This window comes from Schistocerca cancellata, chromosome 5 (assembly GCF_023864275.1).
Source record: "Schistocerca cancellata isolate TAMUIC-IGC-003103 chromosome 5, iqSchCanc2.1, whole genome shotgun sequence".
In the NCBI taxonomy this organism is placed as follows: Eukaryota; Metazoa; Arthropoda; class Insecta; order Orthoptera; family Acrididae; genus Schistocerca; species Schistocerca cancellata.
Genome location: NC_064630.1, coordinates 3,098,659 through 3,124,825, shown reverse-complemented (window position 1 = coordinate 3,124,825; position 26,167 = coordinate 3,098,659). Strand labels below are relative to the sequence as shown.

Sequence of the window (26,167 nt, the reverse complement as noted above, 5' to 3'; positions counted from 1 at the left end):
CGAGTGGAATAATAGAGAATTATTGTGAAGGCAGTTTGATGAACCCTCTGCCAGGCACTTAAGTGTGATCTGCAGAGTATCCACGTAGATGTAGATGTAGATGTAGATGTTGGGTGCTAATTGTGATAGTAAACATTCAAGTGTAATTGCTTGTAAGTACGGATGAATGAGCTGTGATACGACAACCCACCGGATATGATGTGACTGAGATAATATGTTGAGGATTGCTAATATATACATTAACCGTAAACATGAACTCGTCTCAATAAGTAAGGACACATACCTTGTGATAAGTTACCATTTTAAAACATTACTTCTATGTTATGTTAGATGCTTAAGATTCAACAATATAACTATGCTACAGTAATTACAATGGGTTAGTCACAAATTACCAGGATTATTCAATTATTTGAGCAGCAGATATGAGGGTTTGAAAATACAAATCAATAATCTGGAAGTTTGTAGAAGACCTAACCCAGTAACAGATGATATAATTGAGAAATCATGGTTAGTTGATAGGCAATCAGGTTTAACTTACGTTATTAGGGTTAGCTGGAGTATTGAACCTGTTCTGAGTTTGTTGTGTTTGGATTTTTTGTTGGGGGTGCTCCTGAGGTGTCGTGAGGAAGACCGTCTTACGACAAAACCGTACCATCGCAAGCAGCCACAGAAACCACAGCAATGTGCGTCACACTGTGGAGCCCCTACGTGATGCTGTGAAAATTGTCCTGACTTAAGAGTGCCGAATGAAGTAAAGGAGGATTCTGCCTATAGCCTCGGAATAGTTCTGTCATGCTAGTATTACTAACGAACTGTAACTTGAGTTGAGAATTCGAGTTCGCTTGTAATATGGTAAATAAAACCAGATAATCTTCCAGAGTAGTTGAACAGTTGTTCTTTGTACAAAGGACTTTTCAGGAAGAAATTCTGGAAAAATGGAAGTTCAGCCAGCTGAAGGTAAAAGCACGCATCAAGTCAGCAGAACCTGTCCTCGGTTAGTATACATTTTTGGAGCCCCCTGTATACGGGGTGTTACAAACTCTTCTTTAAAATTAATACAGGAGGAAGAAAATATCAAAAGAAACATATTTAGTTATGGTCACAAGGTCTCTGACAGAATTTTCTGATGCTGGGTACAATTTACACAGAAGGTATTTTAGCACGCTAATTAGAAAAGCAACGTTCACAGGAAATGCCTGAGTGTGCAACCATGGGCCTGTATGAAGGAGAACACTGTTGGATCATTGACTATTGTGTCACGATGCATGTAATACGTGCAGCATTGGCATGTCCACAACAGTACCACCAGCGACGGCAGTTCTAGCAATGAGGCCTCCTCCTGCTTCCACATCAGCTTTGTCCAGCAGCCGCTTCCTGTGCCCTCAGAGGGAGAAATCCAGGCGTGTGAAGGGCCAGGACACAGGGCAACCTCTGCCAATCCACCAGTCCCCAAAGGTGGTTCCCACGTGATTCCTCACGGCAATCCTGAAATGGGCTGACCCCCCATCATGCTGTAAGTACATGCTTTATCCAACATTCAGAGGTACATCCTACAGCAGTTCTGGCAACAAATGTTCCGAGAAGATGTGATATCTCCATCCATTAGGGTAGAATGGAAGAATGTACGGTCCAATCGAGTTATCACCAAAAATGCTGACCCACACATCAACACTAACTTCTGTTGACGAGTACGAGGTCAAGTAAGTACCACACGGACTCACATTTGCCCAAACATGCAAACTGCAGATATTGAAACTGTCCTCATGTGTAAAAACAGCTTCATCAGTGTACAGCACCTTAGCTGGAATAACGGGTGCAAGGCAGTCTGTTGTATAAACATTGTGCAAACTTCACACATTGAAGAAAATCTTCTGATGCTAGTGCTGCCTCATACTGGGGGAGAGGATGAAGATTCTGGTCATGTAACACATTCCACACGAGGTTGTGTGTGACACCGAGGATGTGTGCAATATGTTGTGTAAACATAAATGGAGCGTCCACAACATGTTGCAGTATTTTGTCTTCCATTCTGGGAGATCGCACTGTTCAATTCCGACATGTAGCGTGCATACTGGTACGGAAACTACCTGTTTCACGTAGCTGGTGATGTAACTGTCCAAATACTTGGTACTGTGGGATCAATCAGCTGGGAAAGCGTTGTTGACACTCTCTGACTGCAGCTTGTCCATTTCCATTCGCACACACGTATATCGGACACCTGTCAGCCATTTCAGCACGCGTAAAATGCTCCGTGTTCACAGTTGTTGTCACAAGGTAGTAATTACTGCAACTGAATCGCTGTGTTACGAGGAACTCACCGTCGGTATAACGAGGCAGTGATGCTCGCAAAAGAATCTGTGCATTTCCGAGCAGAACTCGGAGCAAACCGTCTGCACACACAGCAGTTTTGAATGTCAGTACACATTCCCAGTCAGTGACACCGACACATCATCTTACATCAGTACTACTAACAAAATGTTCCCTACTTTTACAAGTAGACTTCACAATAAACCATTTGTTTTTTATCAAAATATATTTGTTTGGATGTTCTCTACTGCTTGTGTTAATTTGAGCAAACAGTTTTTGAACATCCCAAATGAACCTGTGCAGAAGATCTGCTGGAACCACTGCCAAGTGGAGTACCGAGTTGTTATCACGGAACACAATTTATAATAGCAGTACTGATTTCTTGATCAAATAAAGAAGAATAAGCTTTAATGCTCTGTTAATGACAAGGTCATTAGAAACTGAGCACAACCTCAGACTAGAGAATTAGAGGGAAGGAAATTTGCTGAATCCTTTCCAAAGAAACTGTCTCAGTTTGCTATAAGTGGTTTAGGAAACACACTTAGAGATGTGTGAAGAAAACTACTGAAGCATCATTGTGGTAACACTTTTGTGGGGTAGATAATGTTTCTAAGGACGTTCAGAGTAAAGAAAACTTTGACAGCAATAACCACAGTCTTCACATTGTTGCTGGCTATTTAGCCAACTTTTAACCAGCCACGCACCTCTCATCGATCTTCTCATGCTTTGACATTCCATTTGCTCTTGTATTATGTCTGAAACAAATCTCAACTCACTCACATCAATTTCTGTAATGCTAGTGTCAGATGCTGCCCGGCTGCTTCGACCCGTGGCATCATCAAGATGGCAGAAACCCCTCCCTATTCCTGCAGACCACAGATAACAGGTCTGTGCCTGTCCTGGCGTCACAGAACTACACTTTTTCCAGGGTGCAAATCCACTTTTTTTCGAATTAAGTGACAATACACTTTCCCTCATGACTGTAAAACTTATCAATCCTTTGAATAGTTAAGGCTATATTCATGAGAGAAGACCTTCCCGGCACTTTCAAAAATGAACCATGAACCACTGGCGATGTCCCCCCCCCCCCTCCCTCCCCCCAAAAAAGTCTTGTTTTGGTAAGATCTTTGATATGCAAAAACATGTACACTGCATACTTCCGTATTAGGATACGCTGCATATTTTTGTATTACAAACCTATATATTTGAATTACACCAAACAGAGCACATTAGTTTCTGAAGCCTTGAAAGCAATATTGCAATGCACTTTTGTAAGCCAATCATAGCTCATGTCATTAATTCTGCAATGCGATGATATCAGATACTCAGAGCATAGGACATGTGATGTAGTCAGCCAATAACAACATTACCGTTAAGCAGCGCGAGCACTCAAATATGAAAACTTGATGGTTTAAATTAATATACATAGTGTACCTACAAAAAAAGATAAGCTTTCACATACAATATTGGTCTTTTTCTCATATATCACTTTATGATACATCATAAAAAAGTGCCAGTAAAATTTTAAATAATAACATAAATGTCTGGTCTCCTGAACCCAAAATTTTTCACAGTTGCTAGTTCCCAAAGTGTTAAGTTTTAAATGAGAGTCAAACATTCTGTGATTTAAGAAATTCAAAGCACATTTTCACACACAACATAATTCTTCTTGCATAAAATGAAATTTACTTTGAAAGCAATGCTTTTCATACCGCCATTCGCACTCTTTCCTGCGACCTGTTTTCATTCCAGTAGTTGCCAGCGAGCGGCAGAAAACAGGCGTTACTTCGCCCGCGCAGCTATGATGATGCAGGCAATCCGCATGTTCATTCTTATACAGCATTAACCCAGCATGAAGGAGGTGAGAAATTGTTACACCAGTTGTGACGTGGGTATGAGATACCCAAAACTCTGATGACAAATTTTTGATACAATAATTTTGTATTAAGTATTTTTTTACTTGGGATATTAATAATGATGTCTGTTAAATAATATGAATACATAAAACACTATTTTTACGATACAAAACTTTTGTGTGTGTGTGTGGGGGGGGGGGGGGGGGTGAAATAATGAAGTGCCTTTTTCTCATGAAAAGTACAAGTTTCAGAAGTTAAACATTTTTTCATACAAAATTCGAATAAAATTACAGTTTCTTTGATTAATTAACATAACAATATTAACTTCTAATTATAAAACAGAAAAATAAAATAAAAGGCCTTGTGAGATCAATTAGCTCAAAACCAACATTACACCTACAAATCGGTACATAAAAATCATGTGCTCCATAAATATTGGCTTCTCACACTTCGAACAACAATGTTTTGTTTTCCTGTCTTTTTTTTCCTTTTTTTTTCAGTACTCTCACCACACCTGACATATCTACCAGTCATTTTCTTTGGAACTGGCAATGAAGTTTGTCCCAACTGATCATCAGCAATCCTCTTTCGAATTTCCCTTGGAAGACATGTTTTCTTGTCTAATGTGAAGACTATCATTTATTTGTCAGAGGCAGCAAAGGACTTGGAAGAGCAGTTGAATGGAATGGACAGTGTCTTGAAGGATGATATAAGATGAACATCAACAAAAGCAAAACGAGGATAATGGAATGTAGTCAAATTAAGTCGGTTGATGCTGAGGGAATTAGATTAGAAAATGAGACACTTAAAGTAGTAAAGGAGTTTTGCTATTTAGGGAGCAAAATAACTGATGATGGTCGAAGTAGAGAGGTTATAAAATGTAGACTGGCAATTGCAAAGAAAGCGTTTCTGAAGAAGAGAAATAAGTTAACATCGAGTATTGATTTAAGTGTCTGGAAGTCGTTTCTGAAAGTATTTGTATGAGTGTAGCCATTTATGGAAGTGGAACATGGACGATAAATAGTTTCGACAATAAGAGAATAGAAGCTTTCGAAATGTGGTGCTACAGAAGAATGCTGAAGATTAGATGGGTAGATCACATAACTAGATTAGATTAGATTAGATTTACTTTCATTCCAATTGATCCGTAGTGAGGAGGTCCTCCAGGATGTGGAACATGTCAGAAAAACAACAATACATGACAAATATTTACAACTAAAACAAATAAGCTAATGTACCATTCCACAGGTCCCAAGTGGAATGATCGTCATTTTTTAATGAACACTAAGAATCATTTTACAAATACTAATGCACTGAATTTAAAATAAAAAAGTTTTTTATTTATTTATAAGGTAATAAACATGTAATACAACTACTGTAATACTTATTTACAATGAACACATTACTGCACTGAAATGGTGCATAAGTTAGATTATACTTACACACACACACACACACACACACACACACACACACACACACACACACACACACACACATTTTCAGTGAACACATTACTGCACTGAAATTGTGCAGAAGTTATGTTGTACTTATATACAAATCAGTTGGTTTTACTAAGAAATTCATCAATGGAGTAGAAGGAGTTGGCCACCAATAAATCCTTTAGGCTTCTCTTAAACTGAATTTCATTGGTTGTTAAGCTTTTTATGGCTGCTGGCAAGTTATTGAAAATGTGTGTTCCTGAATAATGCACACCTTTTTGTACAAGACTAAGTGACTTTAAATCCTTGTGAAGATTATTCTTATTTCTAGTATTGATTCCATGAATTGAGCTGTTGGTTTGAAAAAGTGATATATTTTTAATGACAAATTTCATTAAGGAATAAATATATTGGGAAGCTGTAGTTAGTATCCCTAGTTCCCTAAACAGGCTTCTGCAGGATGTTCTTGAGTTCACACCACATATAATTCTTACTGCACGTTTTTGTGCCCGGAAAACTTTAGCTTGGCTTGATGAATTACCCCAAAAAATAATCCCATATGACATTATGGAATGAAAGTAAGCATAGTATGCCAGCTTTTTCATTTTTATATCCCCTATGTCTGACAAAATTCGCATTGCAAACAGAGATTTGTTAAGACGCTTCAGCAGTTCTGTGGTGTGCTCCTCCCAGTTGAATTTATTATCAAGCTGTAATCCCAAGAATTTAACACTGTCCACTTCTTCTATCTTCTTGTCATCGTATGTTAGACATATACTCTTGGGACACCCCTTACAAGTTCTGAACTGCATGTAGTGTGTTTTTTCAAAGTTTAGTGACAAAGAATTGACTAGGAACCAGTGATTAATGTCCACAAATATTTTATTGGCTGATCTTTCTAAGACTAAACTTGATTTGCTATTTATTGCAATGTTTGTATCATCGGCAAACAAAACAAACTTGGCATCTGGTAATGTTACTGATGAAAGGTCATTGATATACACAAGGAAAAGTAAGGGCCCCAAAATGGAACCTTGTGGGACCCCACATGTAATTAGTTCCCAGTTGGATGATGCCTGATAGCTTGATACATGTCTCTTTCCTAATAACACCCTTTGTTTCCTGCCAGAGATATAAGATTTGAACCATTTTGCAGCATTTCCCGTTACACTATAATATTCTAGTTTACTTAAAAGAATATTGTGATTTACACAGTCAAATGCCTTTGACAGATCACAAAATATACCAGTTGCCTGCAATTTTTTGTCTAATGAATTAAGCACATTTTCACTGTAAGTGAAGATAGCCTTCTCAATATCAGAACCTTTTAGAAATCCATACTGTGACTTTGACAGTATGTTATTTGAGATAAGATGGTTATAAAGACGACTGTAAATTACTTTTTCGAAAATTTTTGAGAATGCTGGCAACAGTGAAATTGGACGGAAATTTGATGCTATTTCTTTATCTCCCTTCTTAAACAGTGGCTTAACTGCAGCATATTTCAGCCATTCAGGAAATATTCCACTGATAAACGACTGGTTACACAGATAGCTTAATATGTTACTTAGCTCAGAATCACATTCTTTAATTAACTTTGTTGATATTTCATCATACCCACTAGATGTTTTTGATTTTAAAGATTTTATGATGGACATTATTTCTGTTGGGGTAGTGAGGGTCAAATTCATATTATGGAAGTTACTTGAAATGTCTGGTCTAAGGTAATCCATAGCAGCATCTACCGAACCTGACAACCCCATCTTTTCAGTAACAGTTATAAAATGTTTGTTAAAAAGTTCTGCAACACTATACACATCTGTCACCAATGTATCATTTACTCTTAATGCTATTTGTTCCTCTTCATGTCTGGTTCTACCGGTCTCCTCCTTCACTATATCCCATATTGTCTTTATTTTGTTATCTGATATGACTATCTTTTCCTTGTAATATATTTGCTTTGACATCCGTATTACAGTCTTTAATATTTTGCAGTATTTCTTATAATGTGCTATAGCATCAACATTGGAAATGTCTCGGATTGACAGATACAGTTTTCTTTTTGTTTTACAAGATACCTCTATTCCCCGAGTAATCCATGGCTTCTTTGTAGACTTTGCTCTAACCTTGGTAAGTTTTGGGGGAAAGCAGTGTTCAAATAAGGTAAGCACTTTATTAGCAAAAATGTTATATTTTTCATTCATGCCATGAGCACTGTAAACATCAGTCCAGTGAATGTCTCTGAGGAGTGTCCTAAAATAATCAATTTTTGGCTTACTGATTACCCTCTTGAGCTCAGATTTAACAGATTTTATATCCTGTTCAGTATTAACATTTAACAGAAGGAACTGCATGTCATGGTCTGAGAGGCCATTGACTATTGGTTTTGTAATATAATTTTGTTCATTGGACTTTTCTATAAAGATATTATCAATGGCTGTTTGTGAGCAAGTGGCTATCCTAGTGGGGAACTTTACTGTGGGAATTAAGTTGAATGATAGTGTTACTAACTCAAATAAGTTCTTATTGGGAGATTCTTTAAGGAAATCTACATTGAAATCACCAGCAACCACTATTTCTTTGTTTTTGGTTGTTAAATGGGCCAGTACAGCTTCAAGGTGGAACAGATTAAAGTTACCTGCAGGTGCTCGATATACACTTAATATTATGAAAGATTTTTTGTGAAAATCTAATTCTGTTGCACATGTTTCCATATGCTGTTCTAGGCAAAATTTATGAATGTCTATGTTCTTAAATTTATGACAGTTCCTGATGAATGTGGCAACTCCTCCTTTCTCCATTTCTGATCTACAAAAGTGAGATGCTAACCTAAACCCTGTAACACTTAAAAGTTCTATACCAGTGGTCACATGATGTTCCGAGAGGCAGATTATGTCAGCTGGGTTTGAAGACTCTAATTCATCTATGCAGATAGTTAATTCATTAATTTTATTTCTCAGTCCTCGAATATTTTGATGCAATAAAGATAGCTGACATTTCACACTGACTGAGTTGAAATTGGGTGGAGTTAAAATATCTGCTGACAGTTGAAAATTCTTAACCAATGGCTGTTTATGTTGATGTAATAAGCTGGAATTATGTTTTTTGATTTCTTTCTCAAACTGAAGGTTTGTCTCAGTTCTAACCTCTCTTAAAATTTGCTTTCTTTCTGTCCTCCCTACCCTAAAAAAGGGTCTTTTCTGAATCCTATAACCACTGGTATTTTACCACTCATGACAGTGCCTCCCCCCTTTAACTTTCCTGCTATTTCCCCAGCCAATTTACCCTTCCCCTTCCTGTTGAGGTGAAGGCCATGCCTAGTATAATCCCACCTACTGATAGAATCAACATGAACCACACCAATGTGTGACCCCGCACCCGACATGAGCAGCCGTTCCAGCTCCAAATTAACTCTCTTGACAGAAGAGTTCAAATGAGGTCGGTCATGGCGCCCAAGAACAGATACAAACTCAACACTGGTATGCCTCGATGCTGATGCAATCTTCGCCAGGTCACACTCTATACTGTACCCAGGATCTCTGTCAATACTGTTACCTGCCCCACCCACTATAACCATGGTGTCTTCCTTAGTGAAATCTTTGCAAAGTGATCCTAAATCCTCTGTCACCTGCTCCAGACCAGCACTAGGACTAATGAGGAGGTATTGAATAGAATTGGGGAGAAGAGGAGTTTGTGGCACAATTTGACTAGAAGAAGGGACCAGTTGGTAGGATATGTTCTGAGGCATCAAGGGATTACAAATTTAGCATTGGAGGGCAGCGTAGAGGGTAAAAATCGTAGAAGAGACCAAGAGATGAATACGCTAAGCAGATTCAGAAGGATGTAGGTTGCAGTAAGTACTGGGAGATGAAGAAGCTTGCACAGAATAGAGTAGCATGGAGAGCTGCATCAAACCAGTCTCAGGACTGAAGACCACAACAACATCATTTATCAGATTCAAACCTAAATTACAACTGAAATCTCAAGGCTTCATACGTGTTTTGTCACCTTTGTTATTTTCTCTGTAGACTGTGCTGGCATTTACAGCAGCCATATTCAGTATACCATAAAACATTGTCATAGGCCAATGTTTGCTGTAGTGGGCAACATCATAAGTGGCACTCAGTTCATCTGCAACATTGACACCAGCTTTAGTTGCATTGTAATTAGTAATCATTTCCTGTTTTCTTTTATCACCTGTTGATTGATCTATGTTTTCATCATGGTGTAAAGTTGGCATAACCAGCACAACTTCATTTTTTTTAGGTACGTAGGACACCAATGTAACGTCATTCTGGAATCCAAATCAAGAATTATATACTTCTGTTCCTTTTTTGAAAATCTCAGGTACACTTTTCTTGTTTTTACAGACTGTGCCAACAGAAGTCAATGAATGCTTTTTCAAGAGATGGATCATACGGGGGAAGTAGTAAACCAATTATCGAACATCGAATTCCTATTTGTTTTCATTATTGACTCCACTAAATGGTTTACAATATCATATGATTTATTACCAAGCTGTTAAGGTCGTCGTGGTTGTTTTCCTGAGTATACATCCAATTTGAGGATATGAAACATCTTTGCATCTGTAAGACCATATATTTTTATGCTGTGTTTAGCTGATTTGTTTGGCATGTACACACAGAAAGGACATCTACCTCCGAAAGATAACAGCATATCATCAATAGTAAGGTTCTCAGGTGACATATAGTGTTGCTGAATATTTTCAAAAAAATTATCAAAAACGTCTCTTACAGCAGCCACATTGTCAGTGTTTTTCCTTTCATCTCGGGTGTTCTTATCATTGAATCTCAAACAATTCTGAAGAAAGTAAAACCTCTGCAGTGACATTGTAGTGTGAAAGACTGCAACTCCAGTACCATCTGTACGCCACAAATCGTTCAAGTTGTGTCTATTTGAGCGGATTATGCCCACTATATACAAAAGTTCTATAAATGCCTTCAAATCCCCCAAAGCTGCAACGTTCATGTGGTACTGCTCTTTTATTTTCTGGATATTTTCCCTTTGATTATTTGTATGTGTAAGTATAGTATTCAACATACTGTTTGTTATAAAAAGACTCCAACATTCAGTCTCTGTTTTGGCATGTTTTGCAGCACCTTTTATGCCTGGAGAATTGGTAATAATATTCTCTGAACAAACACAAACACTTTGCCTACGACAATCCTTCATCCATTTTGTACCACCTTTGGACATATAAAACATTCCACGTACCTCAAATGACTGATTAGGAGCCGCTAATGCAGATTTTTTGGCTCTTTTGAATCATACTAAGTACCCTCTTGCTCTGAATCACTTTCTTCACTTCTTTGAGAAACTCTGTCAATCTTTTCTTCGCTCTTGGAGCCACAGGAATTAGCATTTGAACAGTTTTTTCTAAAACTTCTTCTAGTAGTTCTTGTAGCCGATTTTCATTTACTTCATACAACATCTTGAGAAATATAAAATCTAAAAATAAATAAAAGAATACTATAAATAACTATACATCTCATAAACTTGCTGACAACTCAAAAAAGTAACATGGACTGCTAGGTGATGTGTAACGTACCCTAACCACCTTTGCACATATCTATCTCCCTCTGATGCTGATGCTGTAGTGTTATTCTGCAGTAGTTGTTAATCAGATCTTACCAGTCAAAATTACAAAAATTTAACTAAAAACTAAAGCAATGAAAAATTCCCAGAATTCTAAAAAGGTTCCAGGGTTTCCTCCCAGATGCAAAAAAGACATGGGTTTTTCCTGGATTTCGCGGTGTGTAGAACACAGAGTTTATATAATATGGAAACCATTAAGTCACTAAATACACCCACGTACCAAGACATAAACCATGCGAAATATTTCCCTTCAGCAATAAAAAGGAACTAATGGAGGCGGGAAGTAGAGGGTGTTGGGCAGGGATCAGCTAAACATACAACATGAATGTCACTATTCTAAAACAAACAATACTGAAATACAACAACCCAAAATTACCATTACTGAGACCTACTGAAAAACATTGCCACATACACTCATCCTGGTTTGAGAAGCAGGGACTTGACTCAATTTCATAAGTTTCGCGCAATGCTCACACTTTGTATATTCCACCAACAGATCTCATAACTGGAGTACTTTAAGCATGTACGCCATTATTCTTGCCCATAGCAACTGCCTAAATTTTGATAAATAATCAGCATTGGCGGCCGAAGACTTCCGGCATAAGAAGTCAGCCTCATTCTGCCAACGGCCTTGTCAAAGAGGACGGAGTAGCGGATAGAGGTTCAGGGCACTCTCTTGTCCTAGGGGTGGGAAATTGCCCCTAAAGATGGAAGAATCAGCAATGATCAACGACATGAGGATGCAGAAGGCAATGGAAACCACTGCATTAAAGACACGTAACGTGTATCCACAGGACATGTGGCCTGTAATTGAAGAAGTGTCATGATGATCTTTCCATTGGCAAAAGATTCCGGAATAGTCCCCCATTCGGATCTCCGGGAGGGGACTCCCAAGGGGGAGGTTACCATGAGAAAAAGATTGAATAATCAACGACAGGATAACATTCTATGAGTCAGGGTGTGGAATGTCAGAAGCTTGAACGTGGTAGGGAAACTAGAAAATCTGAAAAGGGAAATGCAAAGGCTCAATCTAGATATAGTAGGGGTCAGTGAAGTGAAGTGGAAGGAAGACAAGGATTTCTGGTCAGATGAGTATCGGGTAATATCAACAGCAGCAGAAAATGGTATAACAGGTGTAGGATTCGTTATGAATAGGAAGGTAGGGCAGAGGGTGTTTTACTGTGAACAGTTCAGTGACCGGGTCGATCTAATCAGAATCGACAGCAGACCAACACTGACAACGATAGTTCAGGTATACATGCCGACGTCGCAAGCTGAAAATGAACAGATAGAGAAAGTGTATGAGGATATTGAAAGGGTAATGCAGTATGTAAAGGGGGACGAAAATCTAATAGTCATGGGCGACTGGAATGCAGTTGTAGGGGAAGGAGTAGAAGAAAAGGTTACAGGAGAATATGGGCTTGGGACAAGGAATGAAAGAGGAGAAAGACTAATTGAGTTCTGTAACAAGTTTCAGCTAGTAATAGCGAATACCCTGTTCAAGAATCACAAGAGGAGGAGGTATACTTGGAAAAGGCTGGGAGATACGGGAAGATTTAATTAGATTACATCATGGTCAGACAGAGATTCCGAAATCAGATACTGGATTGTAAGGCGTACCCAGGAGCAGATATAGACTCAGATCACAATATAGTAGTGATGAAGAGTAGGCTGAAGTTCAAGACATTAGTCAGGAAGAATCAATACGCAAAGAAGTGGGATATGGAAGTACTAAGGAATGACGAGATACGTTTGAAGTTCTCTAACGCTATAGATACAGCAATAAGGAATAGCGCAGTAGGCAGTACAGTTGAAGAGGAATGGACATCTCTAAAAAGGGCCATCATAGAAGTTGGGAAGGAAAACATAGGTACAAAGAAGGTAGCTGCGAAGAAACCATGGGTAACAGAAGGAATACTTCAGTTGATTGATGAAAGGAGGAAGTACAAACATGTTCCGGGAAAATCAGGAATACAGAAATACAAGTCGCTGAGGAATGAAATAAATAGGAAGTGCAGGGAAGCTAAGACAAAATGGCTGCAGGAAAAATGTGAAGACATCGAAAAAGATATGATTGTCGGAAGGACAGACTCAGCATACAGGAAAGTCAAAACAACCTTTGGTGACATTAAAAGCAACGGTGGTAACATTAAGAGTGCAGTGGGAATTCCACTGTTAAATGCAGAGGAGAGAGCAGATAGGTGGAAAGAATACATTGAAAGCCTCTATGAGGGTGAAGATTTGTCTGATGTGATAAAAGAAGAAACAGGAGTCAATTTAGAAGAGATAGGGGATCCAGTATTAGAATCGGAATTTAAAAGAGCTTTGAAGGACTTACAGTCAAATAAGGCAGAAGGGATAGATAACATTCCATCAGAATTTCTAAAATCATTGGGGGAAGTGGCAACAAAATGACTATTCACGTTGGTGTGTAGAATATATGAGTCTGGCGATATACCATCTGACTTTCAGAAAATCATCATCCACACAATTCCGAAGACGGCAAGAGCTGACAAGTGCGAGAATTATCGCACAATCAGCTTAACAGCTCATGCATCGAAGCTGCTTACAAGAATAATATACAGAAGAATGGAAAAGAAAATTGAGAATGTGCTAGGTGACGATCAGTTCAGCTTTAGGAAAAATAAAGGGACGAGAGAGGCAATTCTGACGTTACGGCTAATAATGGAAGCAAGGCTAAAGAAAAATCAAGACACTTTCATAGGATTTGTCAACCTGGAAAAAGTGTTCGACAATATAAAATGGTGCAAGCTGTTCGAGATTCTGGAAAAAGTAGGGGTAAGCTATAGGGAGAGACGGGTCATATACAATATGTACAACAACCAAAACCAAGAGGGAATAATAAGAGTGGACGATCAAGAACGAAGTGCTCGTATTAAGAAGGGTGTAAGACAAGGCTGTAACCTTTCGCCCCTACTCTTCAATCTGTACATCGAGGAAGCAATGATGGAAATAAAAGAAGAGGTTCAGGAGTGGAATTAAAATACAAGGTGAAAGGATATCAATTATACGATTCGCTGATGACATTGCTATCCTGAGTGAAAGTGAAGAAGAATTAAATGATCTGCTGAATGGAATGAACAGTCTAATGAGTACACAGTATGGTTTGAGAGTAAATCGGAGAAAGACGAAGGTAATGAGAAGTAGTAGAAATGAGAACAGCGAGAAACTTAACATCAGGATTGAGGGTCACGAAGTCAATGAAGTTAAGGAATTCTGCTACCTACGGACGGAACAAGGAGGACATCAAAAGCAGACTCGCTATGGCAAAAAAGGCATTTCTGGCCAAGAGAAGTCTACTAATATCAAATACCAGCCTTAATTTGAGGAAGAAATTTCTGAGGATGTACGTCTGGAGCACAGCATTGTATGGTAGTGAAACATGGACTGTGGGAAAACCGGAACAGAAGAGAATCGAAGCATTTGAGATGTGGTGCTATAGACAAATGTCGAAAATTAGGTGGACTGATAAGGTAAGGAATTAGGAGGTTCTACGCAGAATCGGAGAGGAAAGGAATGTGTGGAAAACACTAATAAGGAGAAGGGACAGGATGATAGGGCATCTGTTAAGACATGAGGGAATGACTTCCATGGTACTAAAGGGAGCTGTAGAGGGCAAAAACTGTAGAGGAAGACAGAGATTGGAATACATCAAGATAATAATTTAGGACGTAGGTTGCACGTGCTACTCTGAGATGAAGAGGTTAGCACAGGTAAGGAATTCGTGGCGGGCCGCATCAAACCAGTCAGTAGACTGATGACCCAAAAAAAAAAAGCAACAACCAACAATAAATCGTGTACGGTCACAGTCTTTCTACTGTTGTGCTCTGATTGTCACACTGTTAATAGGCAGTATGAAAATGGCTGAGGCTGCTTCCTGCTCCATACTGAAACACACGTGTGGAACACGTTTAAAAAGTGCCAAGAAATGTGTTGTTCTTAATGTTTTTCATAAATTTACAGAAAAAACCGGCTTTGATGTTTTCTGGGGGCTGTATTTGATACAGTTGAAATGTGAATCTGCACTGCATGTATAGTGGACTAGGTAACGTAAGAGATTGAAAACGTGGTGCACTTCATGGATCGCTGGTTCTAGTCTCGCGTTGGCAGTGCTGGTCTGCGGATGCGGTTAACTGGCGGGTAAATCGAAGGTGCGACAAGTGCGCCACATCCGGTGATTACTGGTATTATCATAGGAGGCGCCAAGCTAATTGGAGGACGACTGGAGGAAATGGATGGCACGGTGGAATATCACTGTTCGAACGAAGCTTCCAACGAGTGCTTCCACCTGGGCGTTTTTGGTACTAATGCAGGAGGCGAAACAAATGAGGCGGTTGTTTTGAATTGATGGGAATGTGTATTTGTCGTATTTTTGGATCCCACATAGAAGCAGGTATTTTGAAGTTAATTAACATTCACAACTTTTCTTGTAAGTGTGACTAGACTTTATCTGAGTAACCATTATATGTTTAATTGTAAAATAATTCATTTCTAGGTATATCAAAAGGTAGATCGGATGTGTGGCAGTTATTCGAGACAGGGGATCAATGATGCCAAAAGGCTACGTGTAGGTTGTGTGGACGACTGTATGCCGGAGGTGGAGGAACATCTAATCTTCAAGACCATTTAAAAAGATTTCATAAAGACTCCTTTAATAATGAAGTGCAAAACAGCATGGAAGTCGTAAAGTATGGGAAGGAAAGTGTCGAACAGAAGAAAATAGATGATGCCTTGACACATTTCATTATTTCCACAATGCAACCATTCATAATTGTGGACGACAGCGCATTCCAAAAGTCTGTGGAGGCTCTGAATCCTCGCTATGCACTAGCCGGAAGGCACGCTCTTTCAAATGTAAGTTTATGATAAATAATGGATTTATGTAGCTGTATTGCAAGAAACATCAGAGGCACTGGTTTTATCAGCTAACATACAATTCGAAAACAAAATTCACTTTGTATTGTAACTATTTGTGTAAGAAACATAGTACCGTTCGTGACATTAACTTGCAATTACTAACTACTTCCACAGGATATTTTACAAGAAAAACATATGGCCATAAAACATGCAGTATTCACAGTTTTATCTCAGGTTAAAACAGTGGCACTGACCACTGACTACATTGCAGTGACGGCACATTTCATAAAAGATGCAACACTGACTTCGGCATGTCTTGATTGCTCCATTTTTAAAGAAAACCACACAGCAGACAATATCGCTGATAAAATTAAAGAAATAATGGATACGTGGTATATTTCGGGCAGAGTAACTGCCATTGTCACAGACAATGGCAAAAATATGGTTGCAGCTGTAAAACACCTGTCCATTCACCATATACCCTGTATGGCACACACAATAAATTTAGTTTTATCAGACAGTATAAAAAATACCCCCACACTGGCTGTGCTGTTAGATCACTGTGCTGGCACAGTCACTTATTTCAAGTAAGTCAGATTTTTTATTTCCGTCACTAACACCTGTAAGGTGACTGCATAACAACGATTTTTAAAATTCGTTTCAGGCAAAGCAATATTGCTAACGCAGAAATATCAAATGTGCAAGATATCGCAGGGAAACAGTGATTACGTCTAGTGCAATATGTTGCAACAAGATGGAATAGCAGATTTGCCACGACCGCACGTTTGCTAGAAGTGAAAGATGAATTGGTCCTCGCTCAGTTGCATTTGGCAAACGCTCCTCGGTTTCTCACAGGTGTCATTATAATACATACAACTTTTTCCAATTACCATCTATTTAATTAAAGGATTCAATTTCTTTTATTTCAGCGGAGGATTGGACAGTTCTTCAGGAAGTGAGTTTAATTAGTAGCCTATTAAATACAATGATTACTGTTCTCTCAGGTGAAGAATATGTGACTGCCTCACAAATTATTCCACTAGTTCACGGTGTCTATTTAAAACTCACAAACGTGAATGACAATCTGACCACCGACACTGCTAAACACTATTTAACACCTATTAACCCTTTGACTGCTGGAGGCGCAGCATCTGTTTGGCGCACTGAGGCGCCGCGGCCTGCAGTGCAACCCGGCTGCCTGCCTGCCTGTCTGCCCCTCGGAGCCGCTGCCAGGACCGGAGCAGCCCGCGCTGCCCAACCCACCCTCGTGCTGAATACTTCTCGGCTGATTACGACTCGTGCAGAGCCAGGGTGAATTTTTGATCACTTTGAGCTGTAATATCTCGGGCAATAGTTTTTGTAAAGAAATCATATGTGGCCATCTTGTACAACCTTATGCATTCTCTTAGGAATAATAATTAAAAGAATTTTACTAGCCATATTGAGCCAGAACATTGTAGAACATTGTATGTAAATCTGTCAAAAAAATTGGCACCTGAAAAAATTTCTAAGTTTGCTTTCTTGCATCTCCTGAACTAATGCTATGACGAATGTGAAACTTGGCATGTAGTAACCTAACAACAGAAGGTTATTAAACATAAAGTTTCATTTCCATAGCACTTCACAGTACTGAATGAATTAAGTGCAAAATTGAAGATTTTCTGATAACGTTAAAAATGTGGTATTTTCGTTCTGATTTTGCTAAAAAAAACTGTTCTGTAAAACATACCAAACTGTATAACTGGAATGAAAGTTGGGCACGCATATCAGGCCTAAAAACAATGTAAACTTCGGATTCGCATATCTAGCAGAGTGAACCCACGATGAAAATGAAATTTAGAGTGCAATAGATTAACAGCACAAGAATAAGGAATAAAAATTTTTAATCCCCCACTATTTTCCAATAATCTACAAATTAGTCGAAAAGATGTTGATTTTTATGAAAAGATGAAAGCAGGGTATATTCCATACTTTTAAAAATACCGTTTTCTATTAATGCTTCAAAGCCAGTCTCATTCAAACAAAGAATTATAAGCCCCCAGAACAATGACTTTAATTTCCAATATTGGCTAACAACAGAGGCAAGGTAGCAAGAAAATTGCACTGAGAACAGAGTTTAAACTTTGGCATGTTGTTTCTCATTGATTAAGGGCGTTTAAGTCAGTTATGGAAAACAGGTTTTGTACAAGTAGACCGAATGTGATCTATATTTGTACTACTAAGGACAAAAGAAATTAACTGTCCATGTTACGTGTTAATAATTTATGGCGCCGACAAGGTCGACACCAGCATCGATATACGTTTGTCTCTAGACTCCGAGCATCGTCTTTGGACTCTAAGCTAAGATTATCTTTGCTCTCTTCCACCATAGGCAGTTCTTTGTAAGCCTTGCTTGTGTAAAGAGGTGAATAAATGAACTACTGTTGAAAAGGTGCTGTTTGGTGTAACTGACCTGAACATCCACCTCTCTGGTGACCCCGACGAGTTGTAACACCTTCCGTCCTCACCGTTTTACTGTGTCCGCGGCATCCGCGTCGGTTATTTTCGCGTTTATTACATCGAAATTAAAACAATTACTTTGGCCCAACGCCTAACGCCGATTTTTGTAATCGATATGCATCATGTTGCGGGTGATGTACACCCACCAGGACTGCAAACAATGCCTCTCACTCGACGATTACGCCGGACGTTTTCGAGCCTGCAACAATAAGTGAGGTTAGGGACACGCATGACTCTGGTTACCAAACGCCTTTGTTCCCACCACCTCATGTGCCTACCTCAACCTACCGTGCCACCACTACTTACGGCTCTTGATGCAGTGCGGTACCAATGTCGAACTCCATTAATGTTTCATTGGACAACTTTCCACTGCAGGAGCAACAATTCTCGACACCCTACTCCATGCAACCCCATGTTAACTACAACCACGTGGTCGGCCCCGCCAGGGTCATGGGTCTTTTGTGGTGTCACCGCCAGACACCGCACTTGCTAGGTGGTAGCTTTTAAATCGGCCGCGATCCGCTAGTATACGTCAGACCCGCGTGTTGCCACTGTCAGTGATTGCAGACCGAGCACCGCCACACGGCAGGTCTAGAGAGACTTCTTAGCACTCGCCCCAGTTGTACAGACGACTTTGCTAGCGAAGCTACACTGACAAATACGCTCTCATTTGCCGAGACGATAGTTAGCATAGCCTTCAGCTATGTCATTTGCTACGACCTAGCAAGGCGCCATGACCAGTTTATATTGAGATTATATAATGTATCAACAAGAGCGATGTTCTCCAATTATGGATTAAAGTTAAGTATTACATCAACTCCGTACTTTATTTACTAGACTCAACTCCTTTAATCTGTTCCAGACCTCACGGCAGTCTGTGTGAGCTTAAACGCAAGCTATTCGGCTACAAGTCATAGTGGATTGGCTGTCGGGTCAGTCCACTACACCTTTCACCTCAGCTTCTGACCACGCTTGCTGCTACTTCTGTCCCACATCAACATGTGTCTTCCGACTTCGGCACATCAGCCTGCAACATGAACAACAAGTGGTCTAGTGGGCCTAACACCACCCTACGTTCTAATACTATGCCCCAGTGCTCTGTGCCACGGCTCTCACCTTATCCGAACGTGATTTCGAGTGGAGTGACTATGAACAATGAATCTTTTTACCACTCACCCCATGTTTGGCATCGCTATACACACAGTGCTTCGGTTCAGCCCACACCTCCGCCGCCCCCCTGCCACACGGTTGATTGCGGCTCAGCTCTCTCGTCAAGCTATCAGCGTGTTAACGTGTGCCCACAGTTCATGAATTATTTCTCACTTGTCGCATCCGCGGCGGCTCCAGTTGAGCTTCTGCAACCATTTTTGGCACAGCCGGGTGCCTCTTCTGCGTCAGCCATCCGCGACGTGCCACCTTCCACAAAACACATCTCTCCTGTCGCATCCGCGCTGGCTCCTGTCGAGCTTCCGCATTCGTTTTCGGCACAAACCAGAGCCTCATCCGCCTTGGCCTTCCGCAACGTGACACATCGTCCTCCACCACAATGTGCCACCTACACTCTACCGCAGGGCCAGTTCGCAGCTCCATCGAGCTCCCCGACCACACCGCGAAGGCTCGAGAATGCTGCTGCCGCCCACGCTTTGGACCTCACATCTGCTTCCGCACTTCACCCCCAGGCTGCTTCCAGGCCGCCACCACTCGCGAAACTACCGAAACTGCCTGGGTTCTCCATCGAGAACCCCGAATTCTGGTTTGCCTTAATCGATCAGATCTTTCAATATTATTCGCTTGATGGCCACTCACAGTATATTTGTCTCACGAACAATCTCCACGACCATCTGACTTGATTCGTGATTTAGTCACCACACCTCCTCAGGTAGACGTATACACTTCTGTCAAGACGATACTGGAATGTGTTACACGGACGTCGACCGAGAAGGTTCAGCAGCTCATCTACGAGGAACAACTCGGCAACTCGACTCCGTCACAGCTGTGGCGCCGTCTCCGACTCCTCGTTAACAACCAGGCCACGCCCGATAACAAGCTCTTGTCAATCTGGATCAAGAAACTTCCTCTATCTGTCCAAACTGCCATCTCTTGCCTCGAAGATCAAGCAATTGATGTACTTATCTGTGCGGCTGACTGAGCTCATTCTGAACTACAATGCGAGCTTCACACCCGGAAAACTGAAGCCACCTCCTGCCAACAGCTTCGCCCTACCCCTGCACGCCGCATTAATTTGGACACTGGTAACCACTCACCGGCACCGCCGACAGCCTCGCCCCCTCATGCAGTCAACCCTTCAGCAGGCACGGACCTGCCTCCTTCCCCCTCGGCTACGGGCGCCGCCTCCTGCGCACAAGCCAGGCACCTCCCAGTGCTTCACTCTGTTCGTGAACACTTATACGTCAAACACGTGTCTTCGGGACAACTTTTCCTCGTTGACACGGGTGCTGATGTGTCCCTACTGCCCTCGTCTCTAGCATCCGAGAACATTCGCTCCCACCACATGTCACTACAAGCCCTCAACTCCACTAAACTACAATGCTCGGGTTCAACCTCCCACGTCGTCTCACTCTCCCCAAACTGCAAACTCGAGTGGACTCTTTTAGTGTGCGATATTGAGGAACCTATACTAGGCACTGACTTCTTGCGACACCACAAACTTTCACCGGACCTAGTGCAAAACACCGTGTTTCATCATCCATCCAAGAACACTTCCCCTGTGCTCTGTCAAGCAAACCCTCCCGTGACACGTCGGTCCGCGCTCATCTCATCCGTACATGTTCGTCTCTGTCGATGACGTTACAAGAAACAATGCACAGGTGCCTTGTCGAGCTTGAAAACGTCGCTCGCCTACACAAGGAAAACTTTGAGCTTTCCCTCCGGCTCCACAAAGCTCAGCTCCAGCTCTCCAACGCAGCAAAGGAATTACAGCCACTGCAGCAAGGACAAAGCATGGTCAGCAAGTGTGCCGAATCTGCTCATAGTCCCAGCAATCGAGCCTCTGTGCGCTTACCTGCCGCTACCCTTCGCAAATGTGCTATCAAGTCTATCATAACGTGTACTGACAGTTCCACAGGACCACATCCCCCTAACACAGCAACATTTGACACTCGGCCGGAGACGAGTGCGCATGTGCAAGCAGCGTCACGTGTCCCTGAACTGACAGCTCCTACCCTTCCCCTCGCGGACAGCACCTCAAACTATGCAACTTCGGCTCCTGAGAGCTGCCGTGCGACCGCCACTGACAACACAAACAGTGCACTCGCGCCAAGCGTTTCGCCCGCGACCGTGCTGCCACAGGCCATGCCCTCGGACATTGGACTCACTAACGCTTCACGAGCTGTACCGAGTTCACCCGACCATGGTGCCACTGCTTCGGGCCGCCGGCCATCTTGTCACGTTGACTCCTGAGACACTTCCTCGCCTCGGCTCCCGTAGGATCTGCTGAGTGGCTCCCAACACCACGACCACACCTCACCTGCCCCGCCCGCCACACACTGTAAACAAACCACCCCCCTGCCCCGCTGGCAACATTTCCGTCGTCACCAACGGCACAGTTGACAAGCTTCGCCTCACGCCAGGCCCCCCAATCTCCAGTAAACCATGTCGACTTTGTCCCGGGCGCCTCTCCGACCTTAAAAAGCAGATTTCTGAACTTCTAAGCTCCGGCGTCATTGAACCCTCTGCCAGCAGCTGGTCTAAGCCCATTCATGTGACACCCAAAAATACGGGTCATGGCGCATGTGCGGAGACTACCGTCAACTAAACGCATGAACAATCATGGACACCTACCCCATATCCAATATTGCTGACCGAGCGGGATGGCGCAGTGGTTAGCACACTGGACTCGCATTCGGGAGGACGACGGTTCAATCCCGTCTCCGGCCATCCTGATTTAGGTTTTCCGTGATTTCCCTAAATCCTTTCAGGCAAATGCCGGGATGGTTCCTTTGAAAGGGCATGGCCGATTTCCTTCACCGTCCTTCCCTAACCCGAGCTTGCGCTCCGTCTCTAATGACCTCGTTGTCGACGGGACGTTAAACACTAATCTCCTCCTCTCCAATATTGCCGACTTTACCAGTTCCCTCGCAGGTGCGACCACGTTCTCTGTCATTGACAGCAAACGGGCCTACCGCCAGATCCCCATGGCCCCTGAAGACATCGAGGAGACAGCAATCACCACCCCAATCGAGTTATTTCAGATTCAATTCATGTCCTTCGGTCTGAAAAACGCAACCCGACCTGGCAACGCTTCATCAACAAAGTGCTATCGACCTAAAATTCTGCTTTGCATATCTTGATGACATTCTTGGGTTCAGCTCCTTCGTTGAGGACAACATTCGACATGTGCAGACTGTGATGAACACTCTCGCGGCAGCAGGCATCGAGACCAACCAGGACAAGTTGCAGCCACATCAACCCACTGTCGCTTTTCTTGGTTTTCGGGTCTCTGCTGATGGCATTTCACCGCCCTCTGAGAAGGTACAAACAATACTAAACCTACCCAGACCTGCGTCATTGAAAGAGCTCTGGCACTTTCTGGGGACGGTTAATGATTATCGCCTACATCTACCACGGGCTGCAGAGATTCAGACTCCACTGACAGACGCCTTGGCAGGCTCCAACACGTCTGGATCTCGGCCCATTCCGTGGACCCCTGCTATGACTGACTGTTTCACAGCCCTCAAAAGTCTTCTTGCTGAGGCCTGCACCATCGGGCATCCTCATCCCAACGCGAACGATTCTGCCATCGGCGCTGTCCTCAGCCAGACAATCGGTGGCCAGACTTCACCTCTCCAGTTCTTCTCTCGCAAGCTCACCAGCGGACTACGGAAATATTTCGCATTTGACAGGGAGTTGGTTGCTGTCTACGAAACAATCAAGCATTTTAAGACAGACGTTGAGGGACGCCCTTTCTATGTTTTAACAGACCACAAACCCCTGGCTGCAGCCATTACAAACCTGCCAGCTGACCTACCTCCTCGCCACTTCAGATACATGGACTTCATATCTCAGTTCACCACCGATGTGAGACACATAAAGGGTGCTGACAATATAGTTGCTGATTTCGTTTCACAAGACAACACTGTCCATTCGCTGTCAGACCTCTCTGAAATGCCTAACCTCCAGCCCGACGACAAGGACACACAAAACCTGATCTCAGACTCTACCTATTCACTACACTTCATCCGCACAACCTTCCCTGGCGTTTCTGGTGAGATCTGGTGCGACAACAGTACAGGCACGTTACACCCCTTCATCCCAACCACGCTCTGTCGAGCTGTCTTCAACGCATTGCATAATTTAGCTCACCCCGGTGTTCGTGCGTCCACCTGCCTCGTAGCGGAACGTTTTGTGTGGAGAAATGTCAACAAGGATTGCCAGCAATGGGCACACTCCTGCGTCGCATGCCAATGATGCAAAGTACACAAGCACACTTCACCCCCCCATGCCACGTTTTCGATCCCTCCTGGGCGTTTCCAGCATATTCACATTGACATTGTCAGCCCTCTACCACCCTCTAACAGTTCTCGTTATGTTCTCTCATCTATCGACCAAACAACTCCCTGGGTCGAGGCTGTCCCCCTCCCCAATATTACAGCAGAAACTATTGCTTGAGCTTTCGTCGAGTCATGGGTATCGCATTTCGGATGTCCAGCTATCGTCACCACTGACCAGGGCAGACTATTTGAGTCAGCCCTGTTCAACGAGATTTGTAACATTTGTGGCATCCGGCGCATCCATACCACAGCATATCACCCGCAAAGTAGCTAGTAGCTAGTTGAGCACTGGCACCGCACTTTCAAGGCGGCTCTTCGACGCCACAACTCTCTATGGACGGAGGCCCTTCCCCTTGTGCTACTCGACATTCGTGCGTTCTATAAGGAAGACCCCAAGGGCACAAAAGCCAAATTCGTATACGGCCAGAACATTGCTCTCCATGGCGAACTCGTGAGCCCTTCTGCTTCTCTCCCTCAGTCTGACTTGCCTTCCTTCGTGGACCGCATCAGACGCCACTTCATCAGCCCTCCATATCACTCCGCCCGCCAACCATTCCCGCCCTAAGGTTCACGTCCCGAAATCTCTGCACAATTGCGAGTACGTCATGCTCCAGATGACACTGTCCGTGCTCCCCTCCAACCTCCATATACCGGCCCGTACAGAGTTCTCCGGCGCTCAGCCAACACCTATGACATCCAGATGAAAGATTCAGCCATCACAGTCTCTATCAACATACTTAGGCCTGCTCCTGTCGAGCCTTCTTCTACCCCCCTTCAGGTCACGACCACGCCACTCACTGTCGTGGCTCACGACGCTCCGACCACTCCCTCCAGGTCGGACTTACACACTCAATCGAGTGACTTCCAGCTCCAATTGTCGAGCTCTCCTCTGACCTCGCCCCCTACTCCGGTTTCACGCACTCCATCGAGTGATCCCATGCTCCCCACGTCAAGCTTACCTACGATCATGCCCTCGCCGCTGGGCCCTTCGCTGGTCCCTTCAACCTCTCCTCCATTGCCTGCCTCGCCCTGTCGAGGTTTCTCACGCACCCCCCCCCCCCCCCCCCCCATCTAGAACGTGCCCTCGCTCGAGGTGTTTGTGGCTGTTCCCCGGACATAATCCACGACATCTCTATAATACTACGCAATGATACACAGTTCGTCATGTGTTTCCCTTCATCCGGTGCTCATGACACAACCTCCGCCATTCCCTGCCACCTAGTGAAATGTGTTCCCCTCTCGCATGACATAGACCTGGACATGCTTCGTGTGTTCACCACGCCCACCAGAGACATCGTTGTCATCGCTCCATTCCACTCGCAAACCACCAGCCTACCTGTCGCTGCACAACCAGCACACCCAGTACGACGCCCGGTGCGCTTCAACGACTTCCAGGTTCGGTGGCCGAACCTCCCTTCACGTCATCTAACCATGCAGCTCCCTGACGACGCTGTGGAGCTGACCGTGGTCCGGCTCCCGCGGACCACCCCTGCCGACACCTTGGTCATCCCCCCCCCCCCCCCCGCCCCCGGCCTTTCAAGAGTACTCCGTATTGCGTGGGGAAGCAGAGGGGGGTGGGCTATGTGGTGCCAATGAGGTTGACACCAGCATGGATATACGTTTGTTTCTAGACTCCAAGCATCGTCTTTGGACGCTAAGCTAAGATTATCTTTGCTCTCTTCCACCATAGGCAGATCTTTGTAAGCCTTGCTTGTGTAAGGAGGTGAATAAATGAACTACTGTTAAAAAGGTGTTGTTTGGTGTAACTGACCCGAAGATCCACCTCAAATTTAAATGTATCGTACGCGGATTAATATAAGGATGTTGTTATACTGGCACAATGTACTCAGCGTAATTACATTTGCCACAATACAAATATTGTGCCATCTCAATCACCAATTCCGTTCATTCACCAGTAAACTGCTACATATGAAGAAGTCAGGCTTTGTTTGAATAATTTTACACCTATTGCATCTATTTCCCATCCTTCTTTTCGATCCGGGCTCTGGACCGACACTGGTGAAGATAAAAAGAAGTTTTTTTTTTAGTAATTCATTCA

General features: G+C 42.8%; 1 non-coding gene across 1 annotated transcript; it reads left to right on the top strand.

Annotated features, from left to right (window-relative positions):
• The first annotated feature begins 22,422 nt into the window (after positions 1-22,422).
• Positions 22,423-22,495, top strand: Trnaa-cgc (transfer RNA alanine (anticodon CGC)). Its single transcript has one exon. It is a non-coding gene; the product is annotated as a tRNA-Ala (tRNA).
• Positions 22,496-26,167: the final 3,672 nt, after the last annotated feature.